The 10,958-nt window shown below is 43.6% G+C and overlaps 1 long non-coding RNA gene, 1 other non-coding gene and 1 pseudogene across 2 annotated transcripts; all 3 read left to right on the forward strand.

The window, feature by feature from the left end:
• The first annotated feature begins 225 nt into the window (after positions 1-225).
• On the forward strand, positions 226-4,060 carry LOC123110795 (uncharacterized). The gene is made up of 2 exons (XR_006453708.1): positions 226-362; positions 470-4,060. It is a non-coding gene; the product is annotated as an uncharacterized lncRNA (long non-coding RNA).
• LOC123118097 (small nucleolar RNA Z159/U59) lies at positions 356-437 on the forward strand. The gene has a single exon (XR_006457718.1). It is a non-coding gene; the product is annotated as a small nucleolar RNA Z159/U59 (small nucleolar RNA).
• Positions 819-914, forward strand: LOC123118102 (uncharacterized; annotated as a pseudogene).
• Positions 4,061-10,958: the final 6,898 nt, after the last annotated feature.

Here is a 10,958-nt window from a genome sequence, read left to right on the forward strand (position 1 = left end):
AATTAGGGGGACGGAAATGTAACCAAGTTCGGGCGTGTGACACATCTGACGGCAGGTCAGAGGCACGGTGGACAACGAGACGGTGTGGCAGGTTTCGCAACGGGAAACACCTTCCCCGCCGAGATCGAGATCGGACGGTGCAGATTACGTAGGAGGCGCAGGCAACCAGCCCAACCCTAACCGGGAGCCTATAAATACAAAAGAAATCCTCCTTCCTAACCACCCAGCAAACCCAGCCGCCAGACCCAGTATCTCTCTTCCCCCCATATGCATCCCCGCCTCTCCTTCTCGATTCGACTTCGATTTCGCTCAGCTGCGCGCTTCGATTTGCTTTTATTTTTTCTCGGCCTGCTCGTTCTCCGGTGATGACCCAAATAATACTTTCGTTCTTCTGAAATTCACAATGTGGAAGAACTGGAGACCTGAACTGAGGAGACTGCATCTCGTTGCTGTTTGATTTTTTCTGTAGATATTTCCTATGGATCGGAGGTTGGTTGTTCGCGGATCTCGGTGATGACCTGTGATGTTAAAGTAGTGGCCTTATTCATATGTTGATGAGATCTATACTATCACCCAGAGGGATCTGAGCCAACAAGCAACCCGACCTTGTTGCTCGTCTTGGGATCTCGTTTTTGCTATTTGCTTGAGATGTTTCTGACTCTGTTTCGGCCTCCCGATGACTGGACAAATTTTAAGTTTCAGCCTTGTCTGAAAAATACCAATCTGTTGATACATCTATGCAAATGTTTCTGAGGGACTATTTCTTTTTGAGATACTTTCTTTTGTTTTATCTTGTATGCTAGATCTAATGCTTAAAGCTGTCCGATGATGATGAAACTAAACACTTTCGTTCTTCTGATGCGCTATCTCATGGCGCGGTGCGGAAGCAATTTGGAGACCTGAACTGAGGAAAAGCTTGGTCGTGTCCAATTTTTTGTGTATTTCAATTTTTTGCTTGCATTTTGCGATTGAGATATTGTTTTGTGTTTGTTGCTTCACAACTGGAAGGATGGCCTGTTGATATCAGTTTGGTCATCCCGTAGAAGGAAGCATAGACGGACGGAAACACCGGCCAGCATATTTTTGTTTCTTGAGATTCGTATGTCTCCATCGTCTGTTTTCCCTTCCATTCCCGACTTCTTTGTCGCCCGTGCAACCTGTCTTCTCTGCATCCATCCCCTGCATACGGCTCGGAGGTGGGAGGTTGTTGGCTGGTGGCTGAAATGAAAATAGAGGAGGGAGGGGCGGTGGAGCTGGTTGATGGACATGCGGCGGTGGCGGCAAAGGGGACCAAAGTCTTTATATTTTAGGACTTTTGTCCCTTCGCCGCCGCCGCCACCTCCCATCCATCCCTCAACTCCGCCGCCTCTCTCTCTTCAATTTCAGCCCCCAGCCAACAACCTCCTAGTTCCCAACCGTGTGATCTGGATAACGCATTGCATTTATTTCGGCGAAATAAAGCCAGCAATTTGGTGTGGTGCGGAAGCAATTTGGAGACCTGAATTGAGGAAATGCTTGATTATATCGTTTGTCCAGTTTTGCGATTGAAAAACTATTTTATGTAACTGGAAGGATGGCCTATTGATAACAGTTTGGTCATCCCGTAGAGGGAAGCATAGACGGACGGAAACACCGGCCAGCATTAAACAGCACGACGCTCAATCAAACTGCGTCGTGTGACCTGTCTTCTGGCACATCTCAACACAAATGTGCATGTTTTTATTTCTTGAGATTCATGCGCCTCCTTCTCCTGTTTTCCCTTCCTTCCCTGACCTTGTCGCCCGCATGACCCCATCTACTCCACATTCAGCCTTCTGCGTTGAGGGGATGCTCCTGCGTACAGCTCGGAGGTGGGAGGCGGTTGGCTGGTGGCTGAAATGAAATCGAGGAGGGAGAGGGGTGGTGGTGCAGACGGAGGGGTGGGTGGCGGTGTTGGATACCACATAAGAGCATCTCCAACAGCCGCGCGCAAAAAACCTGTTAGCGTGCGTGCTGCGGCTGATTTTGCGCGCCTGCCTGCGCTGGCTCCAGCAGCGGCGCTATAATGCAGTGTGCAGGGCGCAAAAATACCGCGCGCGCCGCATAAACCACATGTACATTTCAAAGAAGATAGAAAAAATGATCAAACAAACAAAATAAAAATTAATAACAAATAGGTCAAAATAAATCATTACAACTCAAACAAATATTTTATCGTTTAGTACAACAACAAATAGTTCAAAATAAATTATTACAACACAATAAATAGTTCATGAACAATACAATGTTGAGTGCAGATATCATCATGATGTCCATGCCATGCCCACCACTCTTTAATCAGATCATTCTGAAGTTTCTTGTGCGTTGTGGGACGCCGAATGGCATGATAGGAGGCAACAAAACGGACTACCTTTTGTCATACACCTTGCGGGCGCCGCAGCGAGCGCTTAGGTGTTGTTCCTCAGATGACGGAGACGCGTGGGCGCCGGCGGTACTAGGAGGGGATGGGCGGAAGCGTGGGCGCGCCGGGGAAGCCTGAGACGGTCGCCGGGGTGCGCGGGCGGCGGCGCGGCCGGTCGGGGGTGGAAGTGCGAGAGGAAGAGCGGACGTGAGCGCTCGAGTGTGCCGCGCGCTGTAGTGGGCGCCCGAAATACGCCGCGTGGGTAAGTGTTTTTGACCGTGCGCCCAATTCGTTTTAGCGTGCGCGCCGTTTTTACGCGTCCGTTGGATGCCCTGACGCGTTGCGCGCGCGCTAAAACGATCTATTTTGCGGCGCGGCGCTAGTTTAGCGTGGGTGTTGGAGATGTTCTAAATCTTAGAATTTAGGGCCTCTGAATTCTATGACTCAATCCGGCGCCGCCGCTCACTATCTCCCTCTGCGCCTCCATCCCTCCCTCCTGGATTTAAGCCTCTGGCCAACAACCTCTTGTCTCCCAGCTGTCTGATCTGGATCCAACGCACTGCATTCATTGTGGCGGAATAAAGATTGCTCGACAGTTTTTGGAATGCTTGATCTGTAATTCGGTTGCTTCAGTGTTTTAAAACATTACTTTGTTTGAGCAATCAAATTTAGTTTTGTTGGGTGATGATCAAACTAAATGCTACTGTTTTTGCTCATAGAGCTATCTAGTGTTGAGTGGAAGCGATATGGAGACCTGAACTGAACAAGGGCTGTATGATTTGAGTTTTTATCATGGATGTATGGCTTGTTAGCAGTTTGGTATCATGTAGAGTAACGTGCATTAAACAGCTCTATTAAGTAACAGCTTGGGCATTTGTCTTCTGTCGCATTTTTTACATGCGAAAATATACCCTCCTTATGGTTCCACAATTAATCTGATTAACAAAATCTTCTAAAATCTTGACAACTACAATTTTGTTGACCAAATGAAAGATTTGAAATGGGAAGGAGAACTATTCAAACTATGAACTGTATGCTCATTGACAAGGTCATCACTCATCAGCCGAGGGAAATGTGTAAGGGAGTTGGCCATCCAAGATCTAACTATGTTTTCATACATTTCTAAATACATGGAAGTTCATTTTAAAGCAAATTTCAGCGGTGGAATGGTGCGTGGCTGTTCTAGTCACGGCGCGTTGGTGATCTCTGTCTTAAAAGTGACATCGCGGCAGGTCGCTTTGAGTAAGAGGGCATCAAAGGGTGATGGTGTCAAAGATTTGGAGCTAGCGCTGTTGTTGGATCTTGGCTTAAATAGGCGTGAGCAGGCCAAGCCATTAGGGCATGTACAATTGTTTAGACAAGAGTTGTCTGTAATACTCCGCGATATCACTAGGCTGTACTATCGACACGTTACAATGCACGATATGAGCGGCCGATGCACCGTCTATACTCCCTCGGTCTGGAAATACTTCCACTTTTTGGTTAATCTCTTTCCTCTACCTGACAAAGATCTAACGAGGCGTGTATTACAGATGGCTGACTAGATATCAATGTACATGCAATGTGGTGTAGCTCAGTAGGCTTCTAGGTCATCATGCGTTAACCGGCATGAATGCATGACAATGTCGGAGACAGTTTTTTGGGCTAGATAAATTTGAATGAAGCTATTGTTGTATGCCACTACCACCCAATGAAAGCTACTCTACGTGATCTCATCATTACTTTTTCTCTCTCACCTTCTTTCCAACACATGAAACCTCCACTACATTTAAACAATACCAACATCCATTTGAATCAACCATATCAACAAGCATTCACATTGAAAGTTATCAAACAACTTGATTTTCAAACGAAAATCAGCACTCTCGATATGCAAACAGTGTCAACAAGTATGTCTTGTCCATGACACTATAAAATCCCATAGTAACAGAATAATCCAAGGTTTCCAAATACTCATAAAGGAAAGATTTGTAAACACACAAATCAAATTTCAGACTGAATTTGTTGTTGTATTCTTTGATTCTTCGCATTCCAAAAAAAGCTCTCACATCTTCTACACTTCCTGGCACATGAAATCCGCTTTTGTTGCACATATATGTAGAACATCTACATGAGAAGCAAGACACAAGTTAGAGTATAGTAACAAGCATGTCGAAAACATAGATTTTTTCTAAGTATGGCTAGAGCATTTCCTGTTAAATTTGCATGGAGTAGCTGACAATAGTACAAGTATCTTGCTGTAGTGCAACTACAGTTTTAAAATCTGTAGGTGAGTTTTATAGCACAACCAACATTTTAATTAAAAAATAGAATATCAAAAACAATAGTGCAGATTTTTGGGTAGTAAAGTGCAGATTTCAGGGTGCAGTGCAGATTTCTGAGTACAGTGCATATTTCAAAAACAATAGTGCAAATTTTTAGTGGAACATATACGTGAACTTCCTAATGAACACATGCAGAATCTAGCATTTGTTTCTAAAGTACATCAAGTGGTACTTCCTGACCCAAATAATTGAACCTAGTTCGCAGCACAGGGGAATCAATCTGGTTCTTGAAAAGAAGCTATTTACTGAATAATCATAAATCTCCAGAATCCATCGAACCCAAGCCTAGTTTACTAAACCGGTGCTGATAATTGCTCCTGGAGATGGATTCTACTAGCTTACAGGGAGAACAAGAAGGGATGCACGCTGAACCAAATTAATTTATTTGGCAAGGACACAAGAATCAAGATGGAGAACAAAGAATTGAAAACACAGATTCATTTTGTTTGCAGGAAAGGAAAGAAATAAATTGACCGAGCGAATTTGTGTTACTATATGGAGTGGACCTGAAAGTACAAACTCACAGGAGCAATTCCTACGAACTAAACAGCAGGAAACGAAATATTCATGTGTGTATAGTATTCCCGCATTTTTACAGCAGAGCCAGCATTTTAACAGAAAATAGCATTTCAAACACAATAGTGCAGATTTACATACCTTCTATTCCTCCTTTAAAAGTTGATCCCCCAGTCTTGTGACAGCCCTCACATGCATCTCCTTTTCCCATGGCTCCATCCTTGTAGTGTCGGTATTCAGCATCTCTGTGAACTTGTGAAACAACTTGGTTCTTTCCTCAGCTAACTTCGCCATTGTCCTCTCCTTTTCTGCCTCATATGCAAGTCGGTTAGCTTCTACCTTCTGAGCAGATAGACGACTTTGCAATTCCATCATCTCATCAGTTTGTGCCTTAGTGTCAGCTTGTGCTTTTAGAAAAGCCCCAATCTGTTCTTGCATGGTATTCATCTCAGTAGGGGCTTCATTATCTTTTCCTATAGCTTTCTTCGCCCTCTAGACACCCGGGGGACGCTAAGCATTCTCAGTTGGGACTGGTGGTGACCTCTTTGTTCCATCTCCTTCTGTGTTATACATGAATCTTCCACTTTTGGCTTTCCTTCACAGCTTCCCACCAATGCACATACATCAGCTTGAAGGAAATATGCCCTAGAGGCAATAATAAAGTTATTATTTATTTCCTTATATCATGATAAATGTTTATTGTTCATGCTAGAATTGTATTAACCGGAAACATAATACATGTGTAAATACATAGACAAACATAGTGTCATTAGTATGCCTCTACTTGACTAGCTCGTTAATCAAAGATGGTTAAGTTTCCTAACCATAGACATGAGTTGTCATTTGATTAACGGGATCACATCATTAGGAGAACGATGTGATTGACTTGACCCATTCCGTTATCTTAGCACTCGATCGTTTAGTATGTTGCTATTGCTTTCTTCATGACTTATACAAGGTTCCTATAACTATGAGATTATGCAACTCCCGTTTACCGGAGGAACACTTTGTGTGCTACCAAACGTCACAACGTAACTGGGTGATTATAAAGGTGCTCTACAGGTGTCTCCAAAGGTACATGTTGGGTTGGCGTAATTCGAGATTAGGTTTTGTCACTCCGATTGTCGGAGAGGTATCTCTGGGCTCTCTCGGTAATACACATCACTTAAGCCTTGCAAGCATTGTAACTAATGAGTTAGTTACGGAATGATGTATTACGGAACGAGTAAAGAGACTTGCCGGTAACGAGATTGAACTAGATATTGGATACCGACGATCGAATCTCGGGCAAGTAACATACCGATGACAAAGGGAACAATGTATGTTGTTATGCGGTTTGACCGATAAAGATCTTCGTAGAATATGTAGGAGACAATATGAACATCCATGTTCCACTATTGGTTATTGATCGGAAACTATTCTAGGTCATGTCTACATAGTTCTCGAACCCGTAGGGTCCGCACGCTTAAGGTTTCGATGACAGTTTTATTATGAGTTTATGAGTTTTGATGTACCGAAGGAGTTCGGAGTCCCGGATGAGATCAGGGACATGACGAGGAGTCTCGAAATGGTCGAGACGTAAAGATCGATATATTGCACGACTATATTCGGAGTTCGGAAAGGTTCTGAGTGATTCGGGTATTTTTCGGAGTACCGGAGAGCTACGGGAATTCGTATTGGGCTTCAATGGGCCATACGGGAAAGGAGAGAAAGGGTCAAAAGGGTGGCCGCACCCCTCCATTTGGACAAGTCTGAATTGGACTAGGGAGGGGGGGCGCCCCCTTCCTTCCTTCTCCTTCCCTCTTCCCTTTCCTTCTCTCCTACTCCTACTACATGAAAGGGTTCCTAGTTCTACTAGGAAAGGGGGAATCCTACTCCCGGTGGGAGTAGGACTCCCTTAGGGCGCGCCATAGAGAGGGCCGGCCCTCCCCCTCCTCCACTCCTTTATATACGGGGGCAAGGGGCACCCCATGGACACACAAGTTGATCTACGGATCGTTCCTTAGCCGTGTGCGGTGCCCCCTCCACCATATTCCACCTCGGTCATATTGTCGCGGAGTTTAGGTGAAGCCCTGCGCCGGTAGAACATCATCATCGTCACCACGCCGTCGTGCTAACGGAACTCATCCCCGACGCTTCGCTGGATTGGAGCCCGGGGGACGTCATCGAGCTGGACGTGTGCTGAACACGGAGGTGCCGTACGTTCGGTGCTTGGATCGGTCGAATCGTGAAGACGTACGACTACATCAACCGCGTTGTCATAACGCTTCCGCTTGACGGTCTACGAGGGTACGTAGACAACACTCTCCCCTCTCGTTGCTATGCCATCACCATGATCTTGCGTGTGCGTAGGAAATTTTTTGAAATTACTACGTTCCCCAACAGTGGCATCAGAGCCAGGTTTTATGCGTTGATGTTATATGCACGAGTAGAACACAAGTGAGTTGTGGGCGATACAAGTCATACTGCTTACGAGCATGTCATACTTTGGTTCGGCGAAATTGTTGGATGAAGCGGCCCGGACCGAATTACGCGTACGCTTACGCGAGACTGGTTCTACCGACGTGCTTTGCACACAGGTGGCTGGCGGGTGTCAGTTTCTCCAACTTTAGTTGAATCGAGTGTGGCTACGCCCGGTCCTTGCGAAGGTTAAAACAACACTGACTTGATGAACTATCGTTGTGGTTTTGATGCGTAGATAAGAACGGTTCTTGCTCAGCCCGTAGCGGCCACATAAAAACTTGCAACAACAAAGTAGAGGACGTCTAACTTGTTTTTGCAGGGCATGTTGTGATGTGATATGGTCAAGGCATGATGCTATATTTTATTATATGAGATGATCATGTTTTATAACCGAAGTTATCAGCAACTGGCAGGATCCATATGGTTGTCGCTTTATTGTATGAAATGCAAACGCCCTGTAATTGCTTTACTTTATCACTAAGCGGTAGCGATAGTCGTAGAAGCAATAGACGGCGTAAACGACAACGATGCTACGATGGAGATCAAGGTGTCGCGCCGGTGACGATGGTGATCATGACGATGCTTCGGAGATGGAGATCACAAGCACAAGATGATGATGGCCATATCATATCACTTATATTGATTGCATGTGATGTTTATCTTTTATGCATCTTATCTTGCTTTGATTGACGGTAGCATTTTAAGATGATCTCTCACTAATTATCAAGAAGTGTTCTCCCTGAGTATGCACCATTGCCGAAGTTCGTCGTGCCCAGACACCACGTGATGATCGGGTGTGATAAGCTCTACGTCCATCTACAACGGGTGCAAGCCAGTTTTGCACACGCAGAATACTCAGGTTAAACTTGACGAGCCTAGCATATGCAGATATGGCCTCGGAACACGGAGACCGAAAGGTCGAGCGTGAATCATATAGTAGATATGATCAACATAGTGATGTTCACCATTGAAAACTACTCCATCTCACGTGATGATCGGTTATGGTTTAGTTGATGTGGATCACGTGATCACTTAGATGACTAGAGAGATGTCTGTCTAAGTGGAAGTTCTTAAGTAATATGATTAATTGAACTTAAATTTATCATGAACTTAGTCCTGGTAGTATTTTGCAAATTATGTTGTAGATCAATAGCTCGCGTTGTTGCTTTCATATGTTTATTTTGATATGTTCCTAGAGAAAACTGTGTTGAAAAATGTTAGTAGCAATGATGCGGATTGGATCCGTGATCTGAGGTTTATCCTCATTGCTGCACAGAATAATTATGTCCTTAATGCACCGCTAGGTGACAGACCTATTGCAGGAGCAGATGCAGACGTTATGAACGTCTGGCTAGCTCAATATGATAACTACTTGATAGTTTAGTGCACCATGCTTAACGGCTTAGAATCGGGACTTCAAAGACGTTTTGAACGTCATGGACCATATAAGATGTTCCAGGTATTGAAGTTAATATTTCAAGCAAATACCCGAGTTGAGAGATATGAAGTCTCCAACAAGTTCTATAGCTAAAAGATGGAGGAGAATCGCTCAACTAGTGAGCATGTGCTCAGATTGTCTGGGTACTACAATCGCTTGAATCAAGTGGGAGTTAATCTTCCAGATAAGATAGTGATTGACAGAGTTCTCTAGTCACCATCACCAAGTTAGTAGAACTTTGTGATGAACTATATTATGCAAGGGATGACGAAAACGATTCCCGAGCTCTTCGTGATGTTGAAATCGACGAAGGTAGAAATCAAGAAAGAGCATCAAGTGTTGATGGTTGACAAGATCACTAGTTTCAAGAAAAGAGCAAAGGGAAAGAAAGGGGAACTTCAAGTAGAATGACAAGCAAGTTGTCACTCCCACGAAGAAACCCAAAGCTGAACCAAAGCTTGAAACTGAGTGCTTACACTGCAAAGAAAATGGTCACTGGAAACGGAAATACCCTGAATATTTGGTGGATAAGAAGGATGGCAAACTGAACAAGGGTATATTTGATATACAGGTTATTGATGTGTACCTTACTAGTGTTTATAGTAACACCTGAGTATTTGATACTTGTTCGGTTGCTAAGATTAGTAACTCGAAACAGGAGTTGCAGAATAAACAGAAACTAGTTGAGGGTGAAGTGAAGATGTGTGTTGGAAGTGGTTCCAAGATTGATATGATCATCATCGCACACTCCCTATACTTTCGGGATTAGTGTTAAACCCAAATAAATGTTATTTAGCGTTTGCGTTGAGCATGAATATGATTTGATCATGTTTATTGCGACACGGTTATTCATTTAAAAGTCAGAGAATAATTGTTATTTTGTTTACATGAATAAAATCTTCAATGGTCATACACCCAATGGAAATAGTTTATTGGATCTCGATCATAGTGATACACATATTCATAATATTGATGCCAAAAGATGCAAAGTTAATAATGATAGTGTAACCTATTAGTGGCACTGCCATTTAGGTCATATTGGTGTAAAGCGCATGAAGAAACTCCATGCTGATGGGATTTTCGAATCACTTGATGCTTGCGAACCGTGCTTTTTGTGCAAGATGACTAAAAATCCGTTCTCCGGAACAATGGAACAAGCTACTGACTTATTGGAAATAATACATACCGATGTATGCGATCCAATGAGTGTTGATGCTCGTGGCAAGTATCGTTATTTTCTGACCTTCACAAGATGATTTGAGCAGATATGGGTATATCTACTTGATGAAACATAAGTCTGAAATAGTTGAAAGGTTCAAAGAATTTTAGAGTGAAGTGGAAAAATCATCGTAACAAGAAAATAAAGTTTCTGCGATCTGATCGCGGAGACGAATATTTGAGTTACGAGTTTGGTCTTCAATTAAAACAATGTGGAATAGTTTCACAGCTCACGCCACCTGGAACACCACAACGTTATGGTGTGTTCGAACGTCGTAACCGCACTTTATTGGATATAGTGCGATCTATGATGTCTCTTACTGATTTACCACTATTGTTTTTGGATTATGCATTAGAGACAGCTGCATTCACGTTTAATAGTGCACCATCTAAATCCGTTGAGATGACACCGTATGAACTATGGTTTAGCAGTAAACCTAAGCTGTCATTTCTTAAAGTTTGGAGTTGCGATTCTTATATGAAAAAGGTTTTCAACTTGATAAGCTCGAACCCAAATCGGAGAAGTGCGTCTTCATAGAATACCCAAAGGAAACTGTTGGGTACACCTTCTATCACAGATCCGAAGGCAAAACATTTGTTGCTAAGAATGGATCCTTTC

This window comes from Triticum aestivum, chromosome 5B (genome assembly GCF_018294505.1).
Source record: "Triticum aestivum cultivar Chinese Spring chromosome 5B, IWGSC CS RefSeq v2.1, whole genome shotgun sequence".
In the NCBI taxonomy this organism is placed as follows: Eukaryota; Viridiplantae; Streptophyta; class Magnoliopsida; order Poales; family Poaceae; genus Triticum; species Triticum aestivum.